This window comes from Schistocerca gregaria, chromosome 4 (assembly GCF_023897955.1).
Source record: "Schistocerca gregaria isolate iqSchGreg1 chromosome 4, iqSchGreg1.2, whole genome shotgun sequence".
NCBI classification, from domain to species: domain Eukaryota; kingdom Metazoa; phylum Arthropoda; class Insecta; order Orthoptera; family Acrididae; genus Schistocerca; species Schistocerca gregaria.
In genome coordinates, this window is record NC_064923.1 from 740,047,723 (window position 1) to 740,064,053 (window position 16,331).

The following is a 16,331-nucleotide window of genomic DNA, read 5'->3' on the forward strand; positions in this document are numbered from 1 at the left end:
GCTTGAAGTTCTTCAGGGCAATAGATACTGCGATAAGGAATAGCTCAGCAGGCAGATCAGTTGAAGCGGAATGGATATCTCTAAAAAGGTCCATCACAGAAGTTGGAAAGAAAAACATTGGTACAAGAAAGTAACTGCAGAGAAACCATGGGCAACAGAAGAAATACTTCAGTTGATCGATGAAATGATTAAGTAGAAAGGTGTTCAGGGAAATTCAAGAACACAGAAATACATGTCACTTAGGAATGAAATAATAGGAACTGCAGGGAAGCTAAGGTGCATTGGTTGCACGACAATTATGAAGAAATCGGTAAAGAAACGATTTTCGGAAGGAGCGACAAAGCATGTAGAAAAGTCAGAACAACCTTCGGTGAAATTAAAAGCAAGGAAGGTAACAAGAGCGGACAGGGAGAGTAGATATTGGGAAGAATATGTTGAAGGCCTTTGTGAGGGATAACACTTGTCTGGTGTGATAGAAGGAGGAACAGGATTTGATACAGAAGAGATGGGCGATCCAGTATTAGAATCATAATATAAAACAGTTTTCGAAGACTTAAGATCAGATAAGGCAGAAGAGATAGATAACATTCCATTATAATTTTTAAAATCATTGGGACAAGTAACTACAAAACGGCTGTTCATGTTGGTGTATACAATATGAGGAGGGCGCTATGTCATCTGACCTTAGAAAAAAAAATCATCCACACAGTTCCAAAGTTTGCATGATCTGACAAGTGGGAGAATTATCGCACGATCAGCTTAATAGCTCATGCATTTAATGAGCCGTGCTGCAGCTCGCGTTGGTGCTGTTTGTAGGTTTCTGACCGCCGTTGGAGGCCAGACCGTATCGTTTAGTTGATATGGTTGTGGTTGTTTGTCTTCTTCTCGTGTTGACTGGCGACACTCGGTTTCGCAAGCGTTGCCTGTCCGCTAGTGGCAGCAGCGGCAGTTATCGATATGTAGTAACTGTGGCCCAGTCTTTGGGGCAACGTTGTGTTTCTTCCCGGCCGAGTCACGGCGCAGTTCGGTTGGGGACTGAGGAGCATCCAGGTCCACGCAATGCGCAAACACGCTGGGACCGGTGGTGGCGAGCATGGACTGCTGGAAAAAAATTCAAATGGCTCTGGGTACTATGGGACTAAACATCTGAGCTCATCAGTCCCCCAGAACTTAGAACTACTTAAACCTAACTAACCTAAGGACATGACACACATCCATGCCCGAATCAGGATTCGAACCTCCGATCGTAGCAGTAGCGCGGTTCCGGACTGAAGCGCCTAGAGCCACTCGGTCACCGCGGTCGGCTGGTGAGAAACAGCAAAGGGCCTATAACACTGCCTTCGTTAACGCCAGAAATCACTTCTGTTTTACTCGATGACTTTCCGTCGCTTACTACGAACTGTGACCTTTCTGACAAGAAGTCACAAATACAGTCACATAATTGAGACGATATTCCATAAGCACGCAATTTCACTGTAAGCCACTTGTGTGGTACAGTGTCAAAAGCCTCCTGGAAACCCATAAATACGGAATCGATCTGAAATCCCTTGTAAATAGCACTCAACACTTCATGAAAATAAAGAGCTAGTTGTGTTTCACAAGAACGATGTTTTCTAAACCCATGTTGACTGTGTATCAACAGACTATTTTCTGGAGGTGATTCATAATGTTCGAACACAATATATTTTCCAGAATCCTGCTGCATATCGACGTTAATGATAGGCGCCTGTAATTAAGTTGATTACTCCTACTATCTTTCTTGAATATTGGTGTTATCTGAGCAACTTTCCAGTCTTTGGGTACGGATCTTTCCTCGTGCGAACGGTTGTATATGATTATCAAGCACGGAGATAATGCGTCAGCATACTCTGAAAGGAATCTAATTGGTATACAGTCTGGACCAGAAGACTTACTTTTATTAAGTGATTTAAGTTGTTTCCTACACCGAGGATATTTACTTCGACGTTACTCATGTTAGTAACTGTTCTCGATTCGAATTCTGGAATATTTACTTCGTCTTCTTTTGTGAAGGCATTTCATAAGGCTGTGTTTAGTAAGTCTGCTTTGGCAGCACTGTCTTCGATAGCATCTCCATTGCTGTCGCGCAGAGAAGGCATTTATTGTTTCTTGCCGCTAAACACACTTCACATACGACCAGAATCTCTTTGGATTTTCTACAATGTTTCGAGACAAATTTTCTTTGTGGAAACTATTGTAAGCATTGAAACGACCCCTTAGAAAAAATTATAATGACTGTGCTAGTGAACCTCTTAGGTTATTTGATTTTCAAACGTCCGAGCAAAACTGAACGCAATCAGACATTTCTCTGTTTACTTAATCTGATCATGACTAAACTGACACACAATATTTTTTAAGCGCAACGCAATCTGACTTTAAATAATCCCTACAAAAGAATGACTCTGACTAACAGTAACCTATACCTTTCATTAATGACTTACCTAACAAACTTCGTTACTCGAACTACTGCAATACAGCGAGCGCCAATAATGGCAACTAAATAAAAGATTCTAACTATTGAAGGCACTAACTACTGATAGGCACTGTTAGCAAATGAAAGATTTTGATAGAGAAAAAACAGTGTATTTACCTTAATAATGATCAAAAGTCGTCATATATCCCAAAACTCTGGCATCTCTCTCTCCACATCCACCACTGCTGGCGGCTCATCTCCAACTCCGCAACGCTACGCGCTCTTCGCATCCAACAGCCCAACAGTACACAAGCGAATATGCCAACAATGAGTCCAACCAGCCACAGACTGCACACAGCATAGTCAGTGATTTTCATACAGAGCACCACGTGGCGTTACCAACATAAAAACCTAAACAGCCTACTTACAGCATCTCGCATTGAAGTTCGCTAAAATTCGAGCTTCTGTATAAGATCGCCAATCTTGGGGATTTCGCGTCTGTTTAAATCTGGCATGCTTGTTTCGTTGCTTCTGCGTGCTCTCAGGGGCACTACGCTATATTACCCAGATATACCAGTTTATTTGGCCCTACAGTGTAAATGTAGGGAACCATTATTCCCAAAGAAAATTATGTTGTTTGCTAAGGTCAGTACTGCGATAACAGAATAAAATACATTAATTAGTAGAAAAAAGGCTTAAACTAAAAAACCAACAAGACAGTCATCTTGCCAAACAGTTTTACAACAGGTTGAACTCAGTTCATACAACCAGTAGCTGGCCCAAGTCACTAGCACTGGTCATGTACTCTGCCTAATTCCCTCACTCACTTCACAAAGTTACTGTATAACACTAAAATCCAGAGTCTCTTATTACAAATTAATTAATTCTCTAATTCTGATATAGTGTACAGGACATGTACGTACTCTATTAATTTTGTCAATGTCCGTTATTTAAAACTATAATGTATTTATGAAGAACTATTGAACAATAATACAAAGCGACGTTAGGGAAATTTGTATTGTTATTGTATAAAACCAAAGAATAAGTCTGAGGTATGGCAATAATATGACCGGACAGGAGAGGGCGCAGAGAGACTGACATTTGCCAGTTGCAAGTTATTAGGTGTGAAGTAAGTATGTACTGTGATGGCACTCAAGGTCATATCGAAGCGCATTGCCAAAATTGCGTTTTCAATGTGGCAAGGAAAAATAAAGGGATAAGCAAACACATATCTGGTGACAGTACAAAGCATGCAAGAAGAATTGTTAATTAATGTGTTGGAATAAAAATTCTGTGTGACCAAAGGTCTTTAAAGTGGCTCTTTGTTGAAGAACAGCCTGTTGCCATTATTCATTGCACATAATGCATTACATATCACCACTTGCAAGTCACCTCAAAGTAAGGTCGAGCCATTTAATTGCATAGTTGCGTTTACAGCTTGTTAGCGTCCTGGACGCAATATTTTGAACATTGTAGTGCTTTTAGTTAAACTGTAATTGATGTAAGTGCTGCTCATTGTTTTACTTCACTGAACATCAGTATATTCCTATCCTTTCATCTTTATTGCCAAATGAAATAGAAATGAAAGAGCCGCGCGGGGTAGCCGCTTGGTCTCAGGCGCCTTGCCACGGTCCACGCGGCTCCTCCCGTCGGAGGTTCGAGTCCTCCCTCAAGCATGGGTTGTGTGTAGTCCTTAGCATAAGTTCGTTTAAGTTAGATTAAGTAGTCCGTAAACTTAGGGTCTGATGCCCTCAGCAGTTTGGTGCCGTTAGGCCTTACCACTAATTTCCAAAAGCAGAAGTGGAAGAGATAATTACATTTCATTGGAGAAATTTAATTGTAATTCTGAGTTAACTTAAAGCCAATCATCTCACGAAGCTCATTGTGCATTATAGTGCCCACACTGCTTTTCATTACTATCTAAGCAAAGTAAACAGTGTCAAGTAAAAATATCTTCTTATAGCTGGTAAATAATGGTGAACATTAAGGTTTGACTAAAGTGATCATTATAATTTTGTTGTGTGTTTGGAAGTATTTCATGTGGATCTATTTTCCTAACATGTTGTTGCCAAAGTGTCTATTGTTAGTGATATTATTATGATTTTTTCTGATGTAATATCTCTTACATAATAATGATTAGTAGTGATTATTTCCTTCACAAAACGTAATGATAGCTAGCATTACAATGAGTGACGTCGATCAGTAAATCGTACATCATGTGTTACTAATAAGTAATAATTAATGAACCAAATTAATTACAAATAACTTCAATGAAATACTAATTAAGATAAATGTATTTTATTATTAGTGGCTTTTGCATTCTACATATCACATGTGAACATTTTGCTGATACTGTCCACCTATACACTTGCCAATATTACATAATTTTTATTTCAGTTTAGTAGTTAACGATTGATAACTTTCGCTCATTTGTGTGCTGGTGGTCATAATTTACTATTCAGTAATAAAAATTACATTTATTATTCAAAATTAGAATTAATTGCAATGTACTATTTAATTGCACACGAAATTTCTTTCCAGTTGGTATCATCGGGATAGGCATCTGTGCAATAGGGGTCATGTTAATATCGTTTGCATTATTATATTCTGTAAAACACAGAATGTTACGTAACATGGATCATTATACCAACAATATACCAAAGACTGTAGGCAGATTACACTCGTCATTCCTGTGACAGGACATAACACGGTATAACGAAGATTATAAGTGGTCATATTATAACATTCGAAAAAAAAGCATTAAATCCCAGTAATAACAAGACTGCAGAATGGGACACACAGTGTACACACTTTCAACAACATTTAACCCCCAGAAGCTTCCGAGGTCTAGAACTTTAAAATGTCAACAAGACTGCTACCCTTCAGGCTACAGAAAAGTAATTTATAAAATTAATAAAACTATCAATCGTAACTAATAAAACCAATAATGTGATTAGGTAGCAGAAAACAAAGAAAGGAAATTAATGAAATTACAATCATGAAAGAAAAAAGGTGGAATTAAGTTTGTTAAGTTCCTAGAACATAGAAAAGGACTTCGCCAAACCCAACTCCGAAATGCGTCTATTATGACCAGGAAGCGGTGGGAAGCTTGTGTCTCACACTTTGTACAATGTTAGAAAGAGTACTAAGAGTAGGACTCGCTGTATCATCACTACAGAAGCTGATGAAACTTAGCAAACAATGGACACTAGTCAAACTTAGTCTCATCACGACCCCAAGGATTGTTTATAAAACACGAAAACGTTGAATGTGAATGCAGTAAGACCTGCGTGTCACCTCCCACTTGCCAGTCTGCACTCCCCACGGCCTGTGGCGCTCGGCACGTGGTGCCTTGCAGTCGTCCACTGCAGTCCGAACTCCAAAAAAGGAACACTGCACAGAGAACCCTGGAAAAGCCAGCAGGCGGACAGGTCGCGCACTCTGGCGGGACATGCCCACACCAGTTGCTAGGTAACTCACACAGCTAACGGAGGAGACCCTCTACTCATAGGGAGCCAGCACAACTCGGTCCCCATTGTTAGAAAGTGTACTGTTAACAATGAAACAGATAGCGAATCTTACTGTAGCTATACATGATAACATCTATTAACACTGATTTTTGCATCATTTGTATCAGAATATTTCTTACCAAGCCTAATAGGATAAAAGATGCAAAAATAATGGAAGTCATATTGAAAGGAGACGTTATGCTCCCTTTCATTAAAGCTCTATGCGACAGGACAACCAAAAGTACAGGATGACGGCACCGCCATCAAAGCGAATGGAAACTTGATAAACTACTAGCCGGAAGTCGAAAACATTTTGAATAATCATTTTTTAAATGTTGTAGAGAAAATAGGATCTAAATGTTCATTGGAAGAAGCAAGGCAGTTAAGGGAAGAGGCCTTACCCACACCATTTGATACAACTGAAATTCCACCCACCTATAATAAACTCTCTCAAGAATATAAGCACACATTGAATTGATGGCATTTCCAGCAGTATAATAAAAGCTTGTTCCCAAGAAATAAGTGGGATTCTTAGCCACATGTGTAATAGCTCACTGACGCAGGGCATTTTCCCAGATAGACTGAAGTATGCCATTGTTAAACCACTGCATAAAAAAGGGGATGCGACTGATGTCAACAACTACCGCCCAATCTCTCTTCTGACTGCCTGATCCAAAATTCTTGAAAACGTAATCTATTGTAGAGTAGCTTCACACCTTTGTAAATATAAATCTTTAACAAAATGTCACTTTGGTTTCCAGAAGGGTTTCTCAACGGAAAATGCTACATATACGTTCACTAATGAAATATAAAATGATCTGAGTAACTGGAAGTCACCTGTTGGGATTTTTTGTGATCTATCAAAGGCTTTTGGTTGTGTAAATCATGGAATACTACTAGATAAGCTCAAGTACTGTGGTATGAATGGGACAGTGCTCAAATGGTTTAAATCATACCTAACTGGAAGAGTGCAGAAAGTTGAAATAAACAGTTGACATAATATGCAAAAAAACTGGTGATTTCTCAAACTGGAGAACAATCAAGAATGGGGTGCCGCAAGGTTCGGTATTGGGTCCTCTGCTGTTCTTAATATATATTAATGACTTGCCATTTTATATTCACGAAGATGCAAAGCTGGTACTTTTTGCCGATGATACAAGTATAGCTATCACATCCTACAGACAAGAATTAACTGGTGAAATTGTAAACTATGTTTTTCAGAAAACATTAAGTGGTTCTCTGCAAAAGGGCTCTCATTAACCTTTGACAAAACACAGTATATATAGTTCCACACAGTAAATTGAATGACCCCATTAATAAATATAGACTTCGATCAGAAGGTAGAATATCCAAAATTTCTAGGTGTACGCATTGAAGAGGGATTGAACTGGAAAAAACACACTGAGGATCTGCTGAAACGTTTGAGTTCAGCTACTGATGCTATTAGGGTCATTGCAAATTTGGCGATATACATCTGAGTAAATTAGCTCACCACGCCTATTTTCATTCTCTGCTTTCGTATGGCATCATATTCTGGGGTAACTCATCATTGAGTAAAAGAGTGTTCATTGCACAAATGAGATCATCCTGCAGACACTTCTTTAAAGAGCTAGAAATCCTTACTGTAGCCTCATAATATATATATTCACTTATGAAATTTGTTATTAACAATCCGAACGAATTCAAAAGTAATAGCAGTGTACATGGCTACAACACTAGCAGAAAGGATGATCTTCACTACCCAAGGTTAAATCTAAATTTGGCTCAGAAAGGGGTAAATTATGCTGCCACAAAAGTCTTTGGTCACTTACCTAATAGCATCAAAAGTCTGACAGATAGCCATATAGCATTTAAAATGAAGTTAAAAGAATTTCTTTATGCACCTCCTTCTACTCATTAGATGAAATAAAAAATAAATAAAAATAAAAATATTGAGTGTCATGTAATATTTTGTCTAATGTAACATCTTGTATAGACACCTTTCATTAACCTGACACGTTCCACATCACTACTAAGTGTCGTATTCATGATCTATGGAACAAGTACTAATCTAATCTAATCTAATCTGTCGCAACCTCTTGTCAGACACTTGTCTCTCACATTTTTCCTCTGTATTTGATTTCTTCGTGGCGACATCATTGGCCCAGGCTCACTTGTATCTAATTATATGTTTATCCTTGACGTGGTTCATTTCCACCCCCTTTCCCATCTGTGTGTATGTGTGGTTGTGTAAATTAGAAGTTTGTGAGGTAAATGACAATGTCCCTATGTCGATTGTAAACGACATTAGTGAAGTAAGGAGATGATTGTGATGTACAGGGTGACCAGAAAGGATGTTAACATTTCAAAATGCACCAGTTCACAGAACAATGTAGCAGAGGGGTAGAAATTGACGCACATGCCTGAAATGATATGGGTTTCATTTTAATCAAAAACGAGTGCAAGAATTGGAGAACAGATGACGCTCGGTTCCACAACGTCTGTGACACCAGGTGATAATCGGGTAAAAAATGAGATGTGGTGAGAGAGGGAGTCAGATCATCCCTAGGACGACTGACAAACACCTGCTCCTAGACACGACTTTTATGCAGGATTGCGCTCCTCCCCACATTTCTATATGTGCGGAAGATTTCTTGCGTGCATCGTGTGGTGGAGGTCGCGTGATGATCCGCCACCGCCGCCATGCGTGGTCTCCCAGGCCCCCAGATTTTAATATGTGTGATTATTGGTTGAGGAGTTACCTGAAGTCCGTCCACCTCATTAGGGACGCTAAAAAACACCCGCCGGCAATTCCTCACCATACTTACTGATATACTGTACATTGTTGTTCACGACACTGGCCCTCGACTGCAGGTATTGTTGATAAATGATGGCCGACGTGCTGAGATTTGTTATAAAGAATATTGTCTTTCTTAAAAGTCAATTGTTATACTAATTATATTATTGATACTGTATCACATGAAGTACAATCTGTTGTTCATTTTGTGCACTTTTTTCTATTTCAATAAAACCCCATGTCATTTCAAGCAAGTGCATCAATTTTTATCTCTCTACCTGCATTATTCCGTGACATATAGAATTTTCAAATGGTAACGGACCTTTGGTCATCCTGTATAATAAATTAATATTGTAGAAGCCAACTTGCTATGAGTTAACATTACACTCACCGCTTAGCCGCCGGTCGGAATGGCCGAGCTGTTCTAGGCGCTTCAGCCTGGAACTGCGCGACCACTACGGTCGCAGGTTGGAAACCTGCCTCGGGCATGGATGTGTGTGATGTCCTTAGGTTAGTTAGGTTTAAGTAGTTCAATGTCAAGGGGACTGATTACCTCAGATGTTAAGTCCCATATTGCTTAGAGCCATTTGAACCATTTGAACCGCTTAGCCAGTTCTTTGTCTCCGCCATTTAATCGAATCATGAAAGATACCGGTAATTATCTTCAGCTCTATAGGAACTGGTAAGAAAGATTGATCCCTCACCACGTATCTAGTACTTGCACTGCTCATGTCGTTATCTTTCTGTCGAGCACATATGCGTGTCGTGTATTCAATCATCTCCTTAAAGTCGTTGTCCGTTGCGGCACAACATTTTGTTGGCTTGCACATGATTAGTATTGCATCCTTGACTTCTCGATCTGCATACAAGCGACCAAAGCGTGTGTGGGTGAACCATGTCTGGCTACAACAGCAGCGCATAGTTGAAACCTTTGTGTAACAAGTGTTCATTGGATTAATTTTCCATCCGAGGAAAGAGCTCACAGACGAGGGGAGTCATTCAATATGATCATTAAATGGGTTAGCTCAAGAATTTTGTGACTATGAGAACCGCATCCCTCACCATTGTCAGGTTTCTTTTATTGCCATCAAGCATCATTTTCAGATTTCTTTAATTGCCGTCTAGTTTTTATATTCAACCATCTACGTCACATGGAACAGTAAATATTCAATAATTAGTGGCAGATAATGACTTCTACCGTTATAGAGTATTTGGGTGCTACGTCATGTGACTATACTAAAAAGAAGTAAAGTAATGTACTGGAAACTGACGAATCAGGAAAATTAGTTTCGTGTAGAAGTCAAGAATTTCGAAAAAAAATATCTTCACATCACAAGAGATGGCTGTGAAATATGAAAACTGGCGAGAAAAACTGAAACAGAGGCTAAAATGTGGGTACAAAATATATACTTTCTGATAATCAATACGGAAATGCTGCGAATTCGAAGTGGTTCCAAAGTTACATCTTAAACAAGTGAACATTGAAAAAATACAGTTTTCAGGTGAAAGATGTTTGTGTTGTCTTCGAAAAAAATACTGCCACAAATTTTCAGCTGGTGTTTCGGAGCACCACCGTCTTCCTCTTTCTAGACGTCTAAAGGGCTTATTTCATTGCAGCTCTGTCAACGAGAACGCTATTAAATATTTCCTAATAACACGGCGGGGTGAGCTTCCTCTCCACATTTTAATCAATCATGTAGCTGCAACTTGTTTAATCAATCATGTAGCACTAAAGCCGATTGCGTCCTAGAGAACGGATTATTTTTTCCGCCTCGTGGGGTCTGTCCGATATGCGAGACTCTCATCGGTCACAAGCTCCCTCTTTCGTGCCGCAGAAATACGTGGGAAGTCCTCATTTTGCCGGTACTGTGATCTGTAACGTCTCTGTAGTTAATACCAGTTTAGCGTTATGAAGTGAGATACTATTTATCTTTTACATGCCGCCACCCGTTACATCAAAAGTCTTAATTAGTAGGTTTAGTATTTCTGATGAACAATATATCCCACGTTTCGGTTCCTGCGGCAGCGGCAGCAGACGTTCGTAGTGAATCGTAACGAGAGATTAGAATATTTCGCTCTTAGTGGTCAGATCGTGGTCCTGTCTTACTGTACATTGAGATGTTCCTCGATTGTCCTCCTCACCTCTAAAAGCAAAAAAAGCAAAAAAAACCAAAAAAAGCAAAAAATATATACATCACTGGCGAAACCTCTGACTGTGGTGGAAACAATCTTTGTGTGGCACTACGCGCACTTTATCAAACGCCCACTGACAAATGACGATAAGCTACACGCTTCAGCTATATATGAATCAAAAGAAAGTTTCATATTACATGGTTGGTATCTCCTTACATTTCTGTAGAATTACCGAGTGTATACGGAGACATCACACGTTCACTGGTACGACCAAAATTTATGTTTTACTTCAGAACAATCTATTCTGAAGTGCGTTAATGTACTTAGCAAGTTATCAGCCGGATGACGTTGCTAAGTCACTATTTACGGTCATTATGTTATGCAGTTATAAATCTTCAAGAACATGTTTTTACATAAACAGGTATGAATAAAATGAATGATGACATGTTTCGCTGTGTAGAAACGTTCTTCTTGTTAACCAGTTCACGAAGTTTTTGAAGAAAGAATTAGCAAAAGGAAAACCTTCAGCAGGAGGAGGAATTCTGAGCCCATTTCTTGTGACATCCACAATGATTTGTTTACAGATGGATGAGAATTTCCTGTCGCACGTAACAGGCGTGTCAGTTTCAACGTGTGGGCGGCAGCACAGTCTCACGGGCCTGATCGCGACTGAAGAAAGATTTTCGAGAGATTGGCAATACCACTAACTGTGGAACGACAACAGAAGCGTTCCCTGTACGTACCATCTAAGTGTGTGACTGGGGAACATACCACGAAAAAGTTCAGCGAAGTATTCTCATCACTTACTTACGAAAAAAAATATCCCACCATAACATAGACTGACATGCCAATCTGGTAACGATCTTCAGCAAGTCCCATTTCAGATCAGGCAAAGTTTGGGTATAAACTCCTGTAAAACTTGTGATTAACACTATTCTACATGACTGTAAGTACCATAGTAATAAATTTTTATTAGTTCCAACATACATTGCCGAAAAGAAATGCCAGACCTTCAGAGGCCAAGGCTACTTTTCTGACAAGTGGCGCAATAGTAGTTTATCATTGTAGGAGTGTGTGATAACAAAAACAGACGAAGTTTGACATAAATCTCACAATAGAGGGTGTCCAGAGTGTCACTTTAATACGAGGATCACTCCAAAAGACATGCACACTATTTTTGTAAACATACAGTTTTCATTCTGCATGTGTGAAAGTTGTACAGTGTGTAGATACATCTTTCCCGCTTGTTTTTAAACTTAGTTCAACCTTTTCCCGTGAGTGGCGCCGTCACAGCATGTCTTCAAGATGGCTGCTACACTTGACTTTCGTCAGAAGTAACGTGCTGTCATAAAATTCCTGTGCTGTGAAAACGAGACAGTGGGAAACATCCACAAGAGATTGATAAAGGTGTATGGAGAATTTCTTGGAAGAATTGTGACAGGTGATGAAACATGGCTCCATCATTTTTCACGAGAGACGAAGGTGCAATCAGTGGAGTGGCATCATGCAAATTCACCCAAGAAAAAAACATTCAAAACCACACCTACTGCTGGAAAAGTTATGGCTATGGTGTTTTTCGATTCCGAAGGACTCTTGCTTGTGGTCATCATGCCAAGTGGAACCACCATAAATTCTGATGCATATGTGACGACACTGAAGAAACTTCAAGCTCGGCTGAATCGTGTTCGACCACATCGGCAAAAGCAGGATGTTTTGCTGTTGCATGACAATTCACGGCCAAAAACCATGGAAGCGATCACAAAACTCGGATGGACAACAATGAAACACCCGCCTTACAGTCCTGACCTGGCTCCATGTGACTATCATCTCTTTGGGAAACTGAAAGAGTCTCTTCGTGGAACGAGGTTTGAAGATGATGACTCCCTTGTGCACGCTGCCAAACAGTGGCTCCAACAGGTTCATCCAGAATTTTACCGTGCGGGTATACAGGTGCTGGGAGTAAGCCAGTTGAGATGGATGGAAATTATGTGGAGAAATGACAATATTGTTCCTAAAAGATGTATATACACAGTATAAAACATGTAGAATAAAAGATAGATTTTAAAAAAATAGTGCGCATTTCTTTTGGGGTGACCCTTGTACACACTGTCTCGCCCTATGGCGGCAAAGCAGGGGTGTACTCTCGCATGGATATGGTCGTAAAGGTGCCGAATGCATTCCTGTGATAGATTGCTCCAAGCACTTTGCACCTTCACTAGCAGTTCGGAAATGGTTGCTGCAGGCTCTAGAGAAACAGTAACTTTCTCATTCACCATGTGCCACACGTGTTCAGTTGATGACAGATGTGGTGATCTTGCCGGCCAGAGCAGTCGTTGTACCCCATGAGGAGAACGGTGCGTCGTAACAACCATTCGTAGACGTGCATTATCCTGCTGAAGAACAACATCACTTTTCTGTCGAAGAAACTGCAGTATCAAGGGCGTAACAACTGGTGATATATACGGCTGAGTGGTTACTTAAACCAAATGTGACTGCGATTTGTAACTCTCCCCTCTCCACACACACACACACACACACACACACCACACACACACATACATACACACATACACACACACACACACACACACACACACACACACACACACACACACACACACACACACACACACCAAGAAACATGGGCTTCGACGTGTTTGTCATGGGCGAATACACTCCGGAACAAGTCGCTTACCAGGTCTATGCCGTACTCGTGTTGTACGTCAGACAGGAACGCACGCAGACAGAAACCACTCACATCACAGAGTGCCTCTCAATTCTCCACTCTCTCGCGACACAACAGAATCTGTGCTAGGCGCTTTCGTGGAGTCAGTGTTAGCCTGGCCACAGGCAAACGAGATCGTAGTCTAGCTGCAAGTAGACAGTTCCCTATGGTCTTGAGTAACACGCCAAGTGTCCGGATATCTTCCCTGGCTGATATTCTTCGGTCGGACACCACCCCTTTCACTATGCGTCGATCTTGACGTGCGCCTCTACTACGTGAGTATTCAGAACCTGATATACGGGTGCAGGAACGTTCCTCAGAACCCTGCTGAAAGCAGCTAAACACCAGCGATATACTGTGACCAACATGAGCAGCAGACAGTCGATAAGCCCATCCGTTTCCTGCAGGCACGTAATGCGACCCTTTTCAAAGGGCTGAAGTTGATGGACAGGTGTACGTACTGGTCGGTGGAATGTGCTTGTATCCTGAACGAATGCTGCACAGGCAGTTCACCTTTAAGCTCAGCACAGTTACTGTCTGGAGAGTCGAAAGACAGGGCACACGGGTAGGTCTCTACAACATCATCTGGTAGCTATGACAGTTGCAAATGTATCACTAACTACACTCCTGGAAATGGAAAAAAGAACACATTGACACCCGGGGTGTCAGACCCACCATACTTGCTCCGGACACTGCGAGAGGGCTGTACAAGCAATGATCACACGCACGGCACAGCGGACACACCAGGAACCGCGGTGTTGGCCGTCGAATGGCGCTAGGTGCGCAGCATTTGTGCACCGCCGCCGTCAGTGTCAGCCAGTTTGCCGTGGCATACGGAGCTCCATCGCAGTCTTCAACAATGGTAGCATGCCGCGACAGCGTGGACGTGAACAGTATGTGCAGTTGACGGACTTTGAGCGAGGGCGTATAGTGGGCATGCGGGAGGTCGGGTGGACGTACCGCCGAATTGCTAAACACGAGGGGCGTGAGGTCTCCACAGTACATCGATGTTGTCGCCAGTGGTCGGCGGAAGGTGCACGTGCCCGTCGACCTGGGACCGGACCGCAGCAACGCACGGATGCACGCCAAGACCGTAGGATCCTACGCAGTGCCGTAGGGGACCGCACCGCCACTTACCAGCAAATTAGGGACACTGTTGCTCCTGGGGTATCTGCGAGGACCATTCGCAATCGTCTCCATGAAGCTGGGCTACGGTCCCGCACACCGTTAGGCCGTCTTCCGCTCACGCCCCAACATCGTGCAGCCCGCCTCCAGTGGTGTCGCGACAGGCGTGAATGGAGGGACGAATGGAGACGTGTCGTCTTCAGCGATGAGAGTCGCTTCTGCCTTGGTGCCAATGATGATCGTATGCGTGTTTGGCGCCGTGCAGGTGAGCGCCACAGTCAGGACTGCATACGACCGAGGCACACAGGACCAACACCCGGCATCATGGTGTGGGAAGCGATCTCCTACACTGGCCGTACACCTCTGGTGATCGTCGAGGGGACACTGAATAGTGCACGGTACATCCAAACGTCATCGAACCCATCGTTCTACCATTCCTAGACCGGCAAGGGAACTTGCTGTTCCAACAGGACAATGCACGTCCGCAATTATCCCGTGCCACCTACCGTGCTCTAGAAGGTGTAAGTCAACTACCCTGTCCAGCAAGATCTCCGGATCTGTCCCCCATTGAGCATGTTTGGGACTGGATGAAGCGTCGTCTCACGCCGTCTGCACGTCCAGCACGAACGCTGGTCCAACTGAGGCGCCAGGTGGAAATGGCATGGCAAGCCGTTCCACAGGACTACATCCAGCATCTCTACGATCGTCTCCATGGGAGAATAGCAGCCTGCATTGCTGCGAAAGGTGGATATACACTGTACTAGTGCCGACATTGTGCATGCTCTGTTGCGTGTGTCTATGTGCCTGTGGTTCTGTCAGTGTGATCATGTGATGTATCTGACCCCAGGAATGTGTCAATAAAGTTTCCCCTTCCTGGGACAATGAATTCACGGTGTTCTTATTTCAATTTCCAGGAGTGTACAACCCTTCAGTACGCAAGTGTTTTACCGCGGTGTCACTGAACGCAGTCCTTCATAACAATTTATTTATTCTGGCATTGTATTAAGTTACGCAATTAATTTTTTGTTTGTTTGTAGGTAAACCGCTACGCGCTGGAGGAGCGGAAACTACGGTGCGGTATCTCTCCCTCTGCATTTGGAGGATGCCATGCTGCTACGACCCATGCTGATACAGGGATAATGTATAGCGGTATGTGACAAAGTATTTAGGTGGTACATACTGTTCCAGTGCGGTTAAAGACGTTCGAATGAAGTACAACGTCACTGTAGACCACTCTGTGTGAAGTATCGGGACACTCAAGAGGATGGGAGGCCTGCGTGCTTGACGACCAGACTATCGGAATCGTGGCGACGGTGGAAAAAATGAAACAATCATACATGCGTAGATTCCGACATCTTGCCGCCATTTTGAACAAGATAAAGATCTCCGCCCGTTGTATTATCTTATTTTCATTATTTATTTATTTATTGCCAAATTATAGACATGTTACCCCATGTCTTAAAACAGGTCTTACATCTTACAATTTTCATGTTTCATCTTTTTGTAGTCTTCTTTTCTTTTGTTATATCTACAACATTTACAAATAATAATACTTTTCAAAACAACAATAATTTAAGCTTGAAAAATAAATAAAATGTTGTTGTTTTTTAAGAATATAAAAAGGTGATAGGC